Source organism: Pseudorca crassidens, chromosome 7, assembly GCF_039906515.1.
Source record: "Pseudorca crassidens isolate mPseCra1 chromosome 7, mPseCra1.hap1, whole genome shotgun sequence".
NCBI classification, from domain to species: Eukaryota; Metazoa; Chordata; class Mammalia; order Artiodactyla; family Delphinidae; genus Pseudorca; species Pseudorca crassidens.
In genome coordinates this window covers 4,931,458-4,950,376 of record NC_090302.1, presented here as the reverse complement: position 1 = coordinate 4,950,376, position 18,919 = coordinate 4,931,458, and the positions used below count along the sequence as shown (strand labels likewise).

General features: G+C 56.9%; 1 pseudogene; it reads left to right on the top strand.

Annotated features, from left to right (window-relative positions):
- Positions 1-16,633: 16,633 nt before the first annotated feature.
- LOC137228306 (elongin-B pseudogene) lies at positions 16,634-17,633 on the top strand (annotated as a pseudogene).
- The last annotated feature ends 1,286 nt before the right edge of the window (positions 17,634-18,919 follow it).

The window sequence follows — 18,919 nt, the reverse complement described above, 5'->3', positions numbered from 1 at the left end:
AGCAGCCCTGGGAGGGTAAGGCCTGAGGAGGGGGGTCTTTCCACACCTTCACACACACACGCAAACACACACATAGTACATACAGATACATACATGCACTTGGGCAAGTTTATACGCCTATGTGACTGGCGGCCAGAGCAAGATACAAACCGTCCCCATCACCGCCTCTAGTCAACGCCCCTCCTCCACTGTTCTGATTTTTGTCACCATAAACCACTTTTGCCTGATCTAGGGTTTCTTTAAACGTACCCCCCACACACTCGCTGGGCTTGTCTCCAGAGCTGTCCATGACGTTTGTGAGCCAGCAGTTCCTTCCTTTTCATAGCTGAGCAGCGTCCTGTAATAAGGATGTCTAGCCTTTCACCTGGTGGTGGACATTTCTGGCCGTCATGAATCAGGCTGTTGTGGACACTCTCAAGCATGTCTTTTGTGAACACGTGTCTTCCAGTCTCTTGGGTGAGTTCGCAGGAGTCTAACTACCGGTCCCAGGGCAGGTGGATGCTGGACGTTACGGGAAACGGTGGTCAGTCCTCCCATGGGAGGCATCTTGTGCTCCTGTGGGAACATACGCCACTTTCAGCCGCTCTGCAGCCTCGTCAGCACTTGGTGTTGTCAGCCTCCTGGCTTTTAGCCACTCCGCTGGGTGCTGAGTGGGTCGCAGAGCACGACTTGGAGTTTCCCAGGAGACAGAGAGGGGCTGGAGGGGGGCGTGGCAGGCGCAGAGGTGAGAAACACTGGACGGGTGTGGCACCTGCGCCAGAGGCCACCGGGGAGGCAGGGAGTAGAGGCGGGTGGGGGCCGGCGGGCGGCATCAGCACGCAGGAGGGCCTCGTGCGCAGCCAGGCCATGGACTGTGACCTGTGGTGGTTACCCACGTGCAGGACCCCGATGTAGCCCAGTGGTTTGGGCTCGTTTGGCAGGTTGCTGCTTCACTTGGTCCCCACCAGGCGAGCCGGGCAGGCAGGGACGCTGCCCCACGTGCAGGGGAGGCGCCGCCACCAGCTCTGCAGCTCCCACCAAGGCACCTCCTGCTCTGTGTGGTACCCTCTGGGGCTCCCCGAATGCCCCGCACTGTCCTGGGCTCCCTGGGGAGACCGGTGAGGCTAGAACCAGGGTCCTGCCCTCTAGGAGCTTACAAGGTAGGAGGCCCAGATGAAACCATTCGGGCAGTGACAGATGTGTCCGAGGGCCCACCAGGCGTCCGGTCCTGGCCTGGGCACTGGGAGTCGGTGGGGGACCAGTCAGATCCGCCCTCCTGCCGCCGGGGAGCTAAAACACCGGATACCAACGAAAAGGAGAACCAGAGGTGATGACGGTAATAACCGTAGCTTCCGTTTACCACCTGAGTCCTACGTGCCAGGCGCTGGGCTGATGTGCAAGTGGGGGCTGTGACCATGACAGAGGGGGTGTGGCCGCAGGCCGGTAGCAGAAACGCTGGGGGTGCGGTGCTGCCGCCCTGGGCCTCGGCTCCCTCTTCTGCAGACCGGGGTAACCCCAATCCCTGACTCGTGGCCACTGAGAGGATTCAGTGCCATAATGCACACAGTCAGCCAGGGGTCTCCCCAGCCCTCCCTCACAGCTCTGTCCCCAGGGCCACCAGGCCCAGGTGACAGCAATGGCTGCTTCCTTCCACCTCACCGAGACCCGCCCTGGGACCCGAACTGGGAACCGTGACAGATGCCCGAGGAGGCGGGTTCCACGCTGGGCACTGTGGCCCCTGGGACCCCCTGAGACCAAGGCCGTCCCTAGCTGAGGGGGACCACAGGGCACGGGGTGGAGGGGAGAAAAGGCAGGGACCCCCCTCCCCCGAGCTCTGCAGGTGCAGGAACGGGCTGCTGTGTACAGTGGGTCCCCCTGCCCTGCCTCACGGGCTGTTGTGAACTCTGGGTGAGACTGTGTGGGCAGCTTAGCACAGGGCCTGGCCTGGGGGGAGGGTGCCAGGTATGGGAACTTGTTACCATCCTCACATCCTCACCCTTTCCTCAGGACCGGGGTCAGGATGCTCAGTGCGTCCAAAGCCAGTCCTGGGCTGAAGCCATACTCAAGAAAACCAAAGTGCTGTGGGCTGAACTGCGTCCCCCAGAAGGTATGCGTTGAGTCCTGACCCCCAGGCACCCGTGGATATGACCGCTTTTGGAAATAAGGTCTTTGCAGATGTAGGTAGCTCAGAAGAGGTCCTGCTGGATGAGGGTGGGCCCTAAATCCAAAGACTGGCATCCTTATAACAAGAGGAGAAGAGACACAGCCATGTGGGGGAGGCCACAGGAAGATGGCGTTAGAGAGTGGAGTGACGCGTCCATAAGACACAGGATGTTCGGAGCCCCCAGAAGCCAGGAGAGAGGCCTAGACCAGATCCTCCCTCAGAGACTGCAGGAGGAACCAACCCTGCCAACACCTTGATTTTGGACTTCTGGCTTCCGGGACTGAGAATAATTTTCTGTCATGTTAAGCTACCCAGTTTGTGGTACCTTGTCGCAGCGGTCCTAGGACACGAATACGTGAAGCCAGGAGAGCCACTGCCGCCTCTGCCTGATGCCTTCAACCCAGATCCCACCAGCCAGCTCCCTCGCCTCCTTCAAGACTTTGCTAGAACCTCGATTCTCAGATACCTTCCCCACTCACCTCTTTGACAGCACCCACCCCGCAACTCCTGGCCCAGTGGCCCTGCTTTATTCCTCTCCCTGGAGTGAATCATCTCTCAACATTCTCTCTAATGTCCTTACTGATGCTTGCCTGCTCCTAGGAGCGAGGCCCTCGTGGCAGCGCTGGGTCCCCAGCATCTGGCACAGAGGAGCCCCCATCAGTATCTGCTGAATGAATGGCTGGGTGGATGGCTGGGTGGCTGGGTGGGTGGCTGGGTGGGTGGGTGGCTGGGTGGTTGGATGGATGGGAGGGTGGATGGATGGGAGGGTGGATGGATGGATGGGTGGATGGTGGCTGGGTGGGTGGATGGGTGGGTGGATGGGTGGGTGGATGAGGGTGGATGGATGGGAGGGTGGATGGATGGGAGGGTGGATGGATGGGAGGGTGGATGGATGGATGGATGGGTGGGTGGGTGGATGGATGGGAGGGTGGATGGATGGATGGGAGGGTGGATGGGTGGATGGGTGGGTGGCTGGGTGGGTGGCTGGGTGGATGGGTGGCTGGGTGGGTGGATGGGTGGCTGGGTGCGTGGATGGGTAGGTGGATGGATGGGTGGATGGGTGGGTGGATGGGTGGGTGGGTGGGTGGATGGATGGGTGGCTGGGTGGATGGATGGGTGGCTGGGTGGATGGATGGGTGGATGGGTGGGTGGGTGGATGGCTCGGTGGCTGGGTGGCTGGGTGGGTGGGTGGGTGGATGGGTGGGTGGATGGGTGGGTGGTTGTGTGGGTGGCTGGGTGGCTGGATGGATGGGTGGCTGGATGGATGGGTGGCTGGGTGGGTGGCTGGGTGGCTGGGTGGGTGGGTGAGTGGGTGGGTGGCTGGGTGGGTTTGTGGGTAGGTGGGTGGCTGGGTGGATGGATGGGTGGGTGGGTGGCTGGGTGGGTGGGTGTTTGCATCCTGCAGCACCATAGAGACCCTGTGGGAGGCTCAGCTGCCTGAGTTCCTGCAAAGGAAACCTGCCCAGCAGGTATGGGTGTGAGAGCCGGATTAGAGTGACAGCTCCCCTCTCCACAATGAAGCATGTGGGTATTTTTGCTTCATCTGACCCCGGGTCTGCTCTTCCCTGTGTAGGTGATTAGCATGCGCTTTAATTGGCTTCCGAGAGCCGTGGGCTAAGTGAGGGGATGGCAAGCTTGCTTGCTACCCTCCTGACCCACTGGGACCACGCAACTGAAACGCAGGAAGAGCAGCCACCTCTGCGGGGACGCTGGGGGCCCGACACCTGGGAAATGGTGGGGAAGCTCTGAGTCATGGCTGGGGCTCCATGTCACGGGTCTCCCGTCTCCTTCCCGCATAGCCTTGGCTCTCGTGAGCGTAGGAGCTGCTCTGCCCATCGCCGGGGTCCCAGTGCCCTGCCCGCACAGCCCACGCAGGGCTGCCGTGTCGCACAACCCCAGGGGGTGCCCATCACCTCGGGCTGTGTGGGAACGGTGCCCCTTGGGCTTGTGCAGCTTGGCAGGGCTGGTCCCTGCGTGAATCAGGAGCTCAGTAAATGCACCACCGAGGAGGGGTGCTCAGGCTGCCGCACTCAGACTCGCCGACCCTCCGGGCTGATCTGGACCCGGGACACAAATGCTTCTCACCTAATGGAACGTCCGGGTCCTCTTAGGCTCAGCTCAAGCGCCGGTCAGAACGTTACCCTCCTTCACATCCACGTCCACGCGTCTACTCCCAGGTCCACGTCCACCCTTGTGAGGGCAGCGGCCACAACAGACCTTTGTGAGGTGCTAACTGTGTGCGGGGCACTGAGCGGCGGTCCTAAACAAGCCGCCTCATCTCATTCTTACAACTACACGGGGTTGTTGCTACCCCCCACTTTACAGATGACAAAACTGAGGCCCCGAGAGGTGAAGCAACTTACTCAGGGTCACACAGCCTGGAAGTGGCAGAAACAAAACGGTAGTGGAGGCCTTTCTGACCCAGACCCCACTCCCCACATCCCAAACTCTGAACCCCCCAGCCAGTGGGCATTTTAGATTCACTACAGGAGAAGGTGCTGGTTCAACATGTCCAAGTGTTCAGGTTTGAAATGGACGGGGAATCAGGAGGGGAAGGGGGAGAGAGACAGGGAGAGTGAGGGGGGAGTTGTCATTTGGAGGCACCCCTGGCTAATGAGCAGAGAGGCAGAGAACCACAGGTGACAGGGCAGAGCGGGAAGAAAGGCAGAGATGAAACGTGTTGGAAGCACCAAGTTAATGGAACTATTAAGTGGTTCATCTTTCCCAGCTAATGAGGCCCCCTCTACAGGAGGGAGGGGCCGGGACAAGAAAGCACTGTGGCTCAGTTTCTCAAGGCACTGGAGCTAATGAAGTCACCGGAGACTTGGAATTCCTTGGGCACATCTGACTCGGCTCCGTGGTGACGCTATTTTAATTTAGTCTGAGGACGACCAAAGGAGAGAAAGTCCCCCGTTAACATGATGAGCTTGGGCGCCAGGAATTTGGAGGGGGTGACAGGAACTCAGAACTTGTCTAACACGGACAGAGGACCCAGGATGGATGCAGGGATGCAGGGACCTGGAGGGGGCTTCCAGGAAACGTGTTTGAAAGGGTGGAATGAAGCTGCAGCCCACAGGGTGAAGCCAGGGTTCGGGGGCAGGTGTGAGTTGCTGTCCTGGAAGGTGGCGTGGCATGCACACTGAAGACACACTCAAACACACGATGAAACCCGTCAACTAATATTTACCCAGCACCTCCTGTGTGCAAACGGCAGAGACCAGTAAGGCTCGGATCCCACGGGGCCGAGATGTGTCAGACTCCCAGCTTGAAGCACCATCCTGCTTCTCTCGGCAGGAAGCCCGCGCTCCTCCGCGGCTGTCTCTGCTCCCTCTCCGGACACGTCTGGCATGGCCTCCTCCCTCCCCAGGGCACCGGCCTCCTGGGTCCTTCCTTCAGCTCCTCCCTCCGGGCTCCGGGCCTTTGCACCTGCCATTCCTTCTGCCTGGCGCGCTCTCTGCTGTTAGCTCCCATACAACCTCAGGTCTCTGCTCCAACGTCACCTCCTCGAGGGACTGCCCCTGACTCCCTACAGCGTTGGTTCCCTCTGGAGGCTCTGACTTTATCTGTTCCACGCCTCTCTCCCACTTCTGGTGGCTTCTGGTAATCACTGGCATTCCTTGGCTTTTGGCCGAATCACTCCAATCTCTGCCCCCATCTTCACATCACCCTTTCCTCTGTGTGTCTGGGTCTTCTTTTCAGTCTCTTAGAAGGGCACTGTCATTGGCTTTAGGGCCCACCCTAATCCAGGGTGATCTCAATCCAAGATCCCTACTCTATTACATCTGCAAAGGCCCTTACTCCAAATAAGGTCACGTTCTGAGGTTCCAGGTGGACATGGTTTTTGGGAGGACGCTATTCAACTCATCCCCTGGCTGTAGAAAATTCATCACAATTGGAAATAATCTGTTATTGGCGTCATTATCTGTTAGATGCCTGTCTTTCCTGTTGGACTTTCAGGTCTATGAGAACAAAGACTGGACTGGGCTACTCCTGCTGCCTCTGCAGTGTCCAGCCAGGGCAGACACACTGTGACTGTTTGCAGAATGAACGTTGAGGCCGGCAGGTTCTTGGAAAGGAGGTGAGAAAGGGCACACCCAGGGCCACCCCTGCCTTGTGCTGCACCTTCCGATCCCAGGGTGAGGAGTGTCCAGGAGGTCCCACAGATAGTAAGAGCTAGAAGGGTTCCTGAAGATTGCCTGGCTGTCGGCAAGTCCTCAGGACAGGATGGGAGGGCACAGGTGGGGGGCCCCGAGGGGCTCTCAGCTGGGGGTGCCAAGGAGAGGGTACCACAGGACACAGTCACTCCCGCACGCTTAGACATCAGGAGTTTCCTCTCCGTGTCTTCAAAGAACTTCAGTTTTCCTTTAAATCTTTTCATTTTGCTTAATTATCGTCCAGGTGAACGGTAAGTGAGAGGACACAAAGGGTTAAGGAGGGTCAAGAGAAGCTTACCTCAGGGCTGTGAGCTGGAAGAGGTGAGGATGTGGGGATGCAGAGGCCGAGGGAAATGGACAGTCTGGTCACAGCATTAAAAAGCTTTGTTCCCTTCATGAGGCAGCAGGTCAGCGTGGCTAAGAGAGTGGGCTCTGGACTTAGACTGGCCTGGGTTTGAAACCCAGATCGCCACCTGCTAACTCGGGGAACTTGGGTGCGTTCCTTAGCCTCTCGGAGCCTTGCTCTCCCAACTGTAACACCAGAATAATTATGTCTCCTCCCCAAATGCATTGACAGGATGTACCGAGAGCACCACACTGTGCCTGGCACAGGGTAAGGACTCAACACGATGATGATGAAACACAACGGAGGTCAGGGGAGACGTGGGGCAACTCAGGCCATTGTAAATAGGTTCAAAATCTCCGAGCTAGGTTCGAAATGGCTTTTCCATTCAGTCTTGAAGGCCCGGCCATGCCTGTCCGGTCACCCGTGTGACTGTCCCAGCACCCAGCAAGGCTCCAGCGTGTGAAGGACCTCCATAAATACTGTTTAACTGACTAGAAGTTGGATGAATGAATAAATGAATGCCAGTAACCCTTCTGTTCTCCAGCTGCAGAGGACGATGGGCTATTTCTCACTCGACTGGCTTTTCCTGCTTTCTGGTGTCCTCGACCAGCCTCCAGACTGCGTTGGGACAATTGATATTCACAGAATCCTTTCTAGTGTTGATTGCTGAGACGGAACAGCCCCCCACCCCAAACTCTGCCACCTTCCTCACCCCTCTCCACCACTGGAGACTCCAGTGAGTTTCACGATCAATTCCCCTCCAGAAACGTTCTGATGAAGCCGCGTGCTTGCACCAGGCAGCCTCCCAGATCAAGGATTATTTCACAAAGCTGCCTTCCTCTGTGACTTGTGTTCATTAGCTGCTGCAAGGGTCACACGGTTTCGCTGGTTCAGAGAGGCCACCTCTGAGCAGACAGTGCCCCCTGGAGGGAAGCTCTCCCCAGCCTGCCCACTGGGAGAGTGGGCAGTGACTGGAAGGTCAGTACCGGCCAGACCCAGTGGCCTGGAATCTGTGGAGGGAAGCAGGTAGCTGGCAGGGGGCGGGGGGGGGGATGTTCTCAAAGGAGAAGATATTAAGATGAATCATATGATAGTTCTGACATTCAGCCATTTGTTGACTCAGGAAAATGGCATTTCAACCTAATAGGACCATCTAAGTTGCTCCTATAGAGAGGGAGGGTAGGAAGAGGAGAAAGGAGTCAGAAACCAGGTCCGGTCCTGCTCTACTACTGGTCAGCTGGGCGGCTTAGGGAGCTTGGCCTCATCGCTCTGCACCTGCCTGTTGAGCACAAGTAATCATGGCGCCGCCTCACGGGGAGGGCCTGCAGCTTCCCTGCACCCGTATGCGTCACTACCTGCCTCGGTGGTCACTGCAGAACCAGGGCACAGTCAACAGCAGCTGTTTCAGCATTAACTAGCAACTCACAGGGGCACTGGTAGGGTGTGGCTGTTCTGCTAGCTTTCCCAGCACTCGCTTCTCCAGAGTTGCTTTTCTGGCAAAGGCACCCCGGAGCTTCCAGAGACTTTGGGGAAAATGCGCATTAGCTGATACCAGAGAGGTCGTCTGTGGCCCACTCCCACTGGCAGGTTAGCCGGGGCCTCGCATCAGTACATTGCTCGACACACGTAGTACACTCGGCACACGCTTGCGGAATGGATGGGCAGATGTTTTTGTTGACCTCTTGGGACGCTGAGAACTAGGCTTTGTGAGTATGAGATACACACACACACACACACACACACACACACACGCGCGCGCGCGCGCGCGCGCCAGGAGCGGAGGTCTGAGAGTGGGCACAGTAGGAGACCGGTGACCTGCAGTCAGAGGAGAGGAGACGGGGCTTTTATGGGGGCATGGAAATCACTGGCATTTCGAGCCCACCGTCTAGGCGGGGCTTGCCCCCTGGGTACTCTCCGTGGTGCTGAACCACCATCTCGGACCAGGGGCCCAGCAGCCTCGCCTCTGCCTGGGCTCAGTTGAAGCCTCTCCGCCTTCTTTCAGGAATTCTGAGCCAGGGGAGACAAGAAGTGGCGGGGTGGCGAAGGGAGGATACAGAGTGAGAGGTGACACCAGACAAAGGCTGCTGGTCAGACACAACCAATGCCGGACTACTGGAGGGTGGGACTGTTTTTACATTACTGCAACCCCTAAGCAATAACTCCTCACCGTGGGAAACTTGGGCACTTCTCCCCCACCCACTGTGCTCTGACGACACTTTCATGGTGGAAAGCAAACCCACCCCGTGTCTCCAGACCCAGGATCTGTGCTCACACCCCTTCCCCTTGCCCACCAGCTCTTTGCAGGCCATTGCACTCACTCTGTTCCTTTCAGCCCAGGCTGCTCTTCTGACCTCCTACTGAACTTAGAGCCAAGTTTAGCAAGCAGTGCTTCTCTAGCTGTTCCCCGTGAGCTTTCTCTTTCTCACCACCCAGCCGTGGGCTCTCAGAGGACCTGGTTCTTGTCCAGAAGAGCCGAGCCTGGACCGTGCGAGAACATCCTCGTCATCACCACCATCAGCAGACCATCGACCGCCACGAATGAGTGCTAACACCGTGCAATGGCCGTGCTGACACTTCTTATGCTTTATCTCACTGAAACCTCAGAATAACTCTTTGAAGCAGGTCCGGTTATTATCGTCATTATAATGGGAGGCTCAGAGGGATTGAGTAACTTGCCCGAAGCCATAGATGTACCAGAGCCGGGGTTCAAGAGAAGGTCTGTCTGACCTCAGAGTCCAGCTCTTAACCGCCAGTCCATCAGATTCATAGCGATGACCCATAACTGAAACACACACTGAAACCAGCTCAGCTCTGCTCTTTACTTACGGTGAAACTCTACCCCCCAGAGAATCAATGCTAGAAGAATCAGAGACAGTACGGTTTTTTACCGGGATGGAGCAGAGCACTGCAATCTTCCCCTACCTCTGAGAGTTGCACTAGGGCTTCCCTGGTGGCGCAGTGGTTGGGAGTCCGCCTGCCAATGCAGGGGACATGGGTTCGATCCCTGGTCCGGGAAGATCCCACATGTCGTGGAGCAACTAAGCCTGTGCGTCACAACTACTGAGCCTGCGCTCTAGAGCCCACGAACCACAGCTACTGAGCCCGCGTGCCACAACTACTGAGCCCGCACGCCTAGAGCCCGTGCTCCACAACAACGGAAGCCACCGCAATGAGAAGCCCGAGCACCGCAACGAAGAATAGCCCTCACTCGCTGCAATTAGAGAAAGCCCGCGCGCAGCAATGAAGACCCAACGCAGCCAAAAATAAATAAATAAAATAAATTAAAAAAAAAACCCCAAAAACCTAAAAAAAAAAAAAAGAGCTGCATTAATTTCTACAAACGTTTATGGAGTCCCCATTGCATGCCATGCATTATGCAGTATGACGAGTACTGAGTCAGATGGTCATAAATACAGCACATGCTGACACTGTCAACCTGCGACAGAAGATTTTAGAGAATCAGTAAAGGAGTCGGTGGCCCAGCCCCATCTTTCTCCTGGAGGCCCAGCCAACAGGGGGCACCAGCTTCTCTGCTTTCAGAAAGACCTCGGAGTATTCTGAAAATTGCATGGACTCCTGGAGAGACAAGAGGGTCATTTGGGACTGGGGCTCTGGAGTCTTCAGGAGACAGGGAACCAGAGATACGCCTTATCTGGTGGCTGCCTTGCATTGTCAGGCTGTTGGATAACATCAAACCAGCCAGGGAGCCAAGCCGGTCCGTCAGGATGGGATTCTGTGTGTGTGTGGGGGTCTGTGGGGTGAGTGGTGCACACGCATGCCTGTGCACTTCTGCATTTCTTTTCAATTAGAGGTACACCCATCCTGCCGAGGAACAGGTGCAGGAACACGATGAAATCATAAGGTTATTGGAGCATGGGTGCATGATGGGGAAAATCAGATAAGTGAAATCACTTCCGTGTGTGTGTGTGTGTGTGTGTGTGTGTGTGTGTGTGTGTGTGAAATATCCAGCCAATGAGGAAAGCTCTTCCGCTGCTCTCAGAGCTGATGCTGAGAAGAGTAGGGGCTCTCTGGGGAGCTCTTGGAGCTGCAGGGTTGGGGTGAACAGGGGCCAGTAAGATGCTTGTGAAGGGGCCCGGTCAAGCTTCTCTCCCTCCATTATCCTCCAACATGGCCCTTGGGCAGTTCCTTCCTGCTCTGAGCCGCCCCTGCCCCTTGCACCCTCTTCTCCGTATCTTTCCCAAAGGGGCTGTCATCATGTCAGAAGCCCAGGGCTTTTAAAAAAGCCTTTCTCTCCTCATCCTTTGATTCTGCCCGTTTCCCCCGGGTCTGCTAGAGAACAAAGTGCATGAGTGAGCGGGAATGGAATGGGTCCCTCGTGTCAGCCTTCATTTCAGGCTCCTGTCGATGGGGGGAGTTGCGATTGCTGGCTCAGGGGCTTCCCCCTCTCCCCGCTGTAGGGAAGTCAATGCCCTCATGCTGTCCTTGAGAGTGAGAAGGGCCTCTCGGTCACGACCACTCAAAAGCAGGATTCTATCACTCCACAAATATTAGCGCCTACTGTGTGCTAGACACCATTATAGTTGAGGGGATCAAGCAGATGTCGAATCTTTAGACAAAAGCTTTGGCTCTCCTGGAGTGGCTTTGCCATTTACCCGCTGTCAGACCTTGAGCAAATAACCTCCTTTTTTCCATCTTCAAAATGCAGAGAACAAGAGTGTATCGTTGGGACTTCCCTGGTGCGCAGTGGTTAAGAATCCGTCTGCCAATGCAGGGAATACAGGTTCAAGCCCTGGTCTGGGAAGATCCCACATGCCGTGGAGCAACTAAGCCTGTCCGCCACAACTACTGAGCCTGCGCTCTAGAGCCCGCGTGCTGAAGTCCGCGAGCCACAACTACTGAGTCTGCGAGCCACAACTACTGAAGCCCACGCACCTAGAGCCCGAGCTCTGAAACAAGAGAAGCCACCGCAATGAGAAGCCCGCGCACTGCAACGAAGAGAAGCCCCCGCTCGCCACAACTAGAGAAAGCCCGTGTGCAGCAACGAAGACCCAACAATGAAGACCCAAAGCAGCCAAAAAAAAAAAAAAAAAAAGTGTATCGTTTATTGCTACAATAATGCTGCATAACAAACAACCCCCAAATCTCAGTGGCATGCAGAAATAACCACTTATTTCTGTGGGGGGAAGTAATGTATGCCACTTCCAGGCCTGGCCCCCAAAGCCTCCTGTATGATCCCCCATAGCTTTCTCTTTCTTGGTCTCCTCGTCAGATACAGAGGGCCCAATGAGGGACTCCAAGGCTCTGGGGCAGTGGTGGGAAAGCTATGGCCCTCCCTCTGTTTTTGTAAATAAAGTTTTATTGGAACATGGTCATGCTCATTCCTTTCTGTGTTGTCTATGTCTGCTTTCATACCACGATGGCAGAATTGAGTAGTTGCCACTGTACGCCCTGCAAAGCCTAAAATACTTGCTATGTAGCCCTTTACAGAAAAAGCTTGCTGGCTCCTGCTCTGGGGGATGGTGGAGCCACGAGTTGGAAGAAGCCTGGGTCCCTGGATGACTGCATGGGGCACAGTCTCCCCTCCTGCAATAAGCTTCATTGGAATGTGCCACAAACAAGAAAGAAACCTTCATTGTGTCGAGCTACTGAGGTTGGGGGTCGTGAATACACACCGCCCAGAGCTCCGATGCTGACAGCAGCAGAAACACGGCTGCCAGTTCGTCCTCGCACCCTGTGCCCTGCACACCCTGGTAAGGAGGCTTGTCTCCAGGCCAGGGCTCCTGCGGGACCACAGTCACTTAGGCCTGGTGACCTTCAACTGTGGTCTGGGTGAGGTTACTTTTACAGAGTGGTGGGGACCCTTCTCTCCTCATGGGAGATAAAACAGTAAGAAGATCTGAGTGTGGGGAGAGGGAAGCCCATGGGCAGCCCGTACTGGTGCCAGCCTGTTGGTCTCGGAGAGGCAGCCATGTTCTCAGGACGGTCATCTTAGGGAACGTGACCTTGAGGGTTTGTCAATTACTGGCTGTGTGATGCTGGATAAATTACTTAGCTCTCCCTCCCCAGGCTTCAGTTTTCTTACCTGTAGAACGTGACCAAGAGGACCTCTCTCCTAGAGTTGCTGGGAATATGGGACCTTCAGCAGGGAGGCACGTCCCCCCCTCCCCCTCCCCAGTGGCATTTACATATGGTGTCCCTTCTCGCTCACTCTCTCGCACTCTCAGTGCTCTGGCCGCTGGAGCCCTATCCCTTCTGAGTATACCCTGCCCACAGCGCTGGGTTCCCAGGCACAGCCCTGACACCCTGGGCGCCGCTGCCTGCACCGGGGAGCCGCGCTCATCTGCAGGTGGGGCTGAGCCATCCCCCTTTCTCTCCTGGGATTCTGACCTAGGAGGGACTGGGATGATGCGTTAGAGGAGAGGGCGTGATGAAGTGCTGATGACGGTCATGCTGGACCACGTACCGGAGGAGCAACCAGAGGAATACCCAATGAGAGACAAGAGCGAAGCAGACCCAGGAAGAGGAAGACCCACGTCTCTAGGAGACAGTCTGTCCAGTAGCACCTTCTGATGTGCTGTGTCCGCACGGCCGGCCGGGGCGGGCGGCAGCTCTCAGGCTCAGCCTCGGTTATAACGTGTGGCTACGGACCACCTGAGGTGTGACAAGTGCAGCGGAGCCAATGACAGTGAACTTCAGTTACGTGAGAGAAACGTAAACTGCTCACATGTATTTCGCTAAATTAGCTCTAATTCAAATGCGGCAGCTGGCGGTCACCTCGCACGGCGAAGCTCTGGTGCCTTGCTGCCGTTCCTCCAGGACGAGGCCTGTCCTGGGTAGAGGGGCCGGGAGCAACCCCTGCCACTGCGATTAAGCTGCCCCGGGTGGGGTTTCTCAGGCTGGGGGCCGGGACCTCCCAAGGCTGTAGCTGCGTGTGTGTGAGTGTAAGTGTCTGTGCACGGTGGGAGAGCATGCCACTTGGGAAGGTAGGTCAGGCCAGGCAGGCCTGATGGAGAAGCAGATGAGGCCCACCTTCTCCCCTCCATGGGCGTGGCCTAGAACCTCAGTTTTTGCGTAGTTTCCCTGCGAAGAGCCCTTAGCGACAGAACTTTTGAAGTGAGCTGCTCTGGGAATACATCTCCCAGGCCATGAATTCCTTAACCAGCATCATTTACCCGCTTCCTTCTCCGGCCAGCTCTTCATTCTGCTCTTGCATCTGACAGCTCTGGGGGTGGCGAGGAGAAGAGGTGGGAGTGGAAGGTTCTCAGGATTTCTGGGCACAGGGACGTGCTCAGCGCCTGTGCTGCCCTGGGTTTGCTGGGTGAACCTGGGCAAGTTAGTTAACCTCTCTGGGTCTCAGGTGACTCATCTGTCGAGATGGGGAAGTGAGGCACAGGGAAGGCCTTACAGTGGGCCAGGGCCTGGTAGCTGGGTCACGCCACACACGCTGTTTGCTGAGCCCAGAGACAGCCAGCAACTTGCTTATAAGCACACAGCCAGTAAGGAACAAACACAGCCTAAGTGCCAACTGCCATAACTCGGTACCTTCACACTTTGGAAATGAAGGAACGCCACAGACAATTAGATCTGAATCCTAGGCTAATCTGTAAACGGGGAAAAGCTGAGGCAGGTGGTGGGGGGCTGAGGAGCTGCAGAGCTGGGGGGCAGCATCAGGGCACCTCAGAGCATGGGGTGTGTGTGTGTGGGGTGCCATGATCCTAACTAGGATCTTGGAGCCGGAGTGACTGTGGGGCTCCTGGGAAGAGAATTTGGAGGCCAAGGGGCCGTGTCCCCGCCCTCCCACCTTGGCTGAAATGTTGGCAGATTCCATGATCCTGACTGAGCCTTGGTTTTCTCATCTGTAAAATGGGATAATCTTAGCAACTAGGTTACATACATGAGGGGGTTGTGAGAACTCAGGGCGCTGTTGTCTCTAAAGACGGCACACAGTAGGTACGCAATCAGTGGTAAAGGTTGAAAACTCCAGCGGGTGCAAAGGAGGGCTATTCAGAGAAAGAACCAGGAAACAGCCTGTTGGCACCTCTCCTAAGAACAGTCCCTCTTAAAGCAAGGCTGAGAGGGACCCTGACAGAGGAGTCCTGGGTGGGAGGGGCCTGGCCGTGACCTTGGGTGACCCTTCCAACTCCAAAAGGCAGGAGGACGCGGGGAACCTCCTGGTCCTCCAGTCGAAGGTTTAAACGCGCCCCCCCCCCATTAAGGGGACGGAGGGGAGGGGAAGGAGGAAGTGTTTTGGCTTCTATCCTCCCTGACTTGCCCTGGGGTTCCCGAGAACCTTGAATTCATTAGCGACGGCAGCTCTGAGCCTTGATTAAAAAGATGCCATCTTTTTTCCCCTTTCTCTTTCCCCCTCAGTTCTTTCCTGAGCAGTGATTTCAATTTGCAGCTGACTCTCTGGGATGCAGAAGAGGACGGGGCTGGGAGCGAGCTCCCCACTACCCAGCCTCCTCTCCCCCTCCCTCCCCCTTCCCTACACCTCCGTTGCAGGCCTGGATCGGACACACCTGCAGTGCACATCGATTGCCTGATTAAGGGGGAGATTGATTGGTCCCTGCTGTCATTAGCATGCAGTTAGCAGTGACCTCTCTGCCTGGTCTCCAGCCCGTGGCTCTGACCTGAATGGATCAGCGAGCCTGACAGGAAATGGGAACCTGGGGAGAGGAGGGGCAGGGCAAGGGGCAGGGGGACCTGAGGCTTCCTGGTGCCCAGGTGGGCTGGGAGTGTAGGGGGAGGCCCCTCACCTGGCTTGGCCCAGGACCTTCCACTGTGACCAGTGGGCCTCAGTTTTCCTCGCTTCGAAATGGGGAGATTAAGTGCAGTGTTTCCTAAGAAAGCTTTGTCCGAGTCAGAAAAGAGGGGGGCCCTTGCCACCCCAAACTCTTCATCATCTCCCCCACCCTCCCAGCCCCTCTGCCCACCTGGACCGGAAGCCCCCTTAAGCTGAGCTCTCCTTCCTCTTTCCAAGTACTTTCACCCTCATCGTCCCGCAGAGGGGGGCAGCAGCTGCTGGGGTGTGGGCGATGGAAAAGCCGGGCGTGGTTGGAAGGTCCAGGCCCACCCCTGGGGTGCCCACAGACCTTGATATGCACCCACACAGGACCTGAGAGTTTTGTGTGATGGCTGTCAAACAGCCATCGGGGGGCTGAGGGCGGGGTCCCGGGTTTATCCACATCTGTGGTCCAGCGCAAACACTGTGTGGTGGGATGAGGGCTGCCTGTCTGCCCTCCCAACTCCCGGAGGAGAATGATTTGACGCTGTCACGAGTACAGAAAACTAGCTCCACACGCTGTAGAACGAAGCCGCTCTTCTGTTTGCTCAGTGGCCGTGCGACTCGAAACTTTTTCATAAAGCAAAATTCGGAAACGCCAGGTGCTGTGAGACAGGTTGGGGGTAGGGGGTGACCCCAGAGCCCACGGCCTGGCGGAACTGCCCTCCCGGTCCTCAGAACGACACCCTGTGCAGCGCGTGTGGGCCGAGCCTGGAGAGGGAGCCTGCCAGGGTGGTCTCAGCACAAACTTTGGGGTCAAGTTTGAACCCCAAATGGGTCCCTTAGCAACTCTGTCACCTTCTGCAAGCTCCCAACCTCTCTGAGCATCGCCTTCCTCGTCTGTGACGTGGGATGATGTTAACTACCCTGGAAGGATCTCTGAAGGGCTTAAGTGAGATCGCTGACGCATGGCGTGGAGTGGGCACTCGCGATGAGCCGTAGGAGGACTGACTTGGTGGTTTCCACCCTGGTGAGCGAGGATACAACGCTGTATAATACGCTTTGCTTATTGACCTCCTGAAAGCATACGTAAAGGATTACTGTGAGCTCTGCAACCACAGGGAAGCCCAGTCTCATCCATCCTAGTGTCATCGATGCTGCTGCCCAGTGCCTGGGACACTGCAGGTGTGCAGATGTCGGGCGAGGTGAGGCATCTTGGACTCAGGGTGCTCCCAGGCTCTGTCCCAGGGTGGCTGGCTCAGCCCTGTGGGTTGGGACACCTCCGCCAGGGCTCTCAGAAGGTGACGATGAACTCAAGCCCAGACCACTCCTCTAGCTCCTCGGAAGGGAGATTTCCACCTGGCCACAGCGAGGGGATATACGGACCAGTGGATGGCCGTGGCGGGGGCCGGGTGGGCGTGACAGGAGAGCAGGCCTGGTGAGCACCCCTGGGCCGGGCAGATGTCTGTGTCCAGGCCACATGCTGGGATCCTGGGGGGTGGAGCCCATGAGATGGGAGGCCTCTTGGGTAAGGTCATGTATTCCTTTGCCAGGGCTGCCCTGACACAGTACTGCAAACCGGGCGGCTTAAACAACTGACATTTGTCTGGAGGCCAGAAGCTTGAGATCAGTGTGTCCGCAGGCCTGGCTCCTCCCAAGGGCCCCAAGGAAAGGATCTGCCCCAGGCCTGTCTCCTTGGCTTGTGGATGGCCGCCTTCTACCTGAGTCTCTTCTCTCTGTGCGTGTGTCTGTGTCCACGTGTCCCCCTTTTGTAAGGACATCATCTTGGAGTACAGCCCGCCCTAAGGACCTCACTTTAACTACGACCTCTCCAAAGACCTTGTCTCCAAACAAGGTCACACTCTGAGATACTTGGGGTTAGGACCTCAACACATGAATCTGGAGGTGCGGCCACGCCGGCGCATCGAGGGGAAGCGGCAGCAGCCGTGACGGACGTGTTCCGCGTGATCTGGCGCCACAAGCCCACCATCTTCACAGACGCAAGGAATCGAGCACCGTGTTCGAGCTGAAACGCACCGTCGAGGGCGTCCTCAAGCGGCTGCCGGAGGAGCAGCGGCTGTACTAGGACAGCCAGCTTCCGGATGATGGCAAGACACTGGGCGAGTGTGGCCTCACCAGCCAGACAGCACAGCCTCAGGCCCCAGCCACTGTGGGGCTACAGCCTTCAGGGCACGTGAAGCCTTTGAGGCCCTGCGCATCGAGCCCTTCTCTAGCGCACGCGAGCTTCTGGCTGTGACGAAGCCGCGGGACTCAGGAGGCCGCGCCAATGAACGAACCGTGCAGTGAGAGACCACTCCACTTCCCCCCGCAATAAAAGAGATTTGGGTGTCCCCCCAAAAAACTATGAATTTGGGTGGGGGGCACACTTCAACCTAGAACAGGTCCCTTTGAGCTCAGAGCAAGGATGGGACAGGGAGGTAGCTCTGGAGAGCTTCCTGCCTGGTCCAGCCCGCGGGAGGGCAGACAGAAACCCCCGGGGACTCAGGAAGCAGCAGCTCTTGGGGGACAAGCATGGGGCCGGCTTTCGGCTGCTGGCACCTGGCTGAGACGTTGGGAGCCTCGAGCAGGGCCTGGCAAAGCTGGGCGGTACCAGCCAGGGATGCAGGCCCAGCTGGCTGGGCCGGAGAAGGCTTCCTGTGAAGTCGCAGCCTTTGAAACCTTGACTAATAAGGTTTTCTTCTCTTTCTAAGTTGAACGCATCAGCAGCTTCATATAGGATCCCATCTGTCCGCTCCATTGCTGCCAGTCGGATTCTAGGCCCCCGGCCAACTAAAAAAACCAAACCAACTTAGCATGAATCTGCTTGACAAATACTTTTGTGAGTGTTCTGTTTTCCCTCGGCGGAAGAGAGGCCTCTTGACTGCCCTTCTGGGTCCGGCTTCCAGAATAAATCTAGGATCCTGCAGCCAAGGAGCCTGGGTGGCGTTTGAATTAGTATCAGGAGGTGGAAAGCGACAAGGAGACGGCTGTCAGCTAAATGCAGGGAAGGCGTTTTCCACCGCGGTGCTCAAGGTTGGAATGGAGGATGTACAGCACCCTGGGCCTGTTTCAGGGTTAGCACCTGGTCCATGGTAGTGTGAGCTTCTCTTCACCTGGATGTCTCTCCCACGGGCCCCTTGAGCGCAGTGCTCAACGCTTGTCATTAATAATTAATAACTTGTCATTAATTGTGGGATGATGAATAAGCGCCCAGGGAGGGAGCCAGGGCGTCACCAGGACTGGTCACCTATGGGTGTTCAACCTCTTGGTGGGACCCTGGGAGGACATCCACACCGCAGCTGGCTGACGGCAGCGCCCTGGGATTCCCCAAGGCCGGACACTGGAGGGGGTGTGTGTGGAGCGGTGGCAGGGGGCGGGGGAGGGGGATGTTTGCTGCTGGGCAGTCACCTGACTTCTCTGTGAGAGGGCGTGTGCCTAAAGGCGGGAGCTCATGAGGGCAGGCGCCACCCAGAGGCCAGGCTCCAGCAAAGAGTAAGCAGAATCCCTCGTGGGGGTCAGAAGAGTGGCTGCGAAAACCAGACGTGTTGCTCAGACAGAGCTCTTCCAGCAACAGGCAGACACGAAGGGGTCTG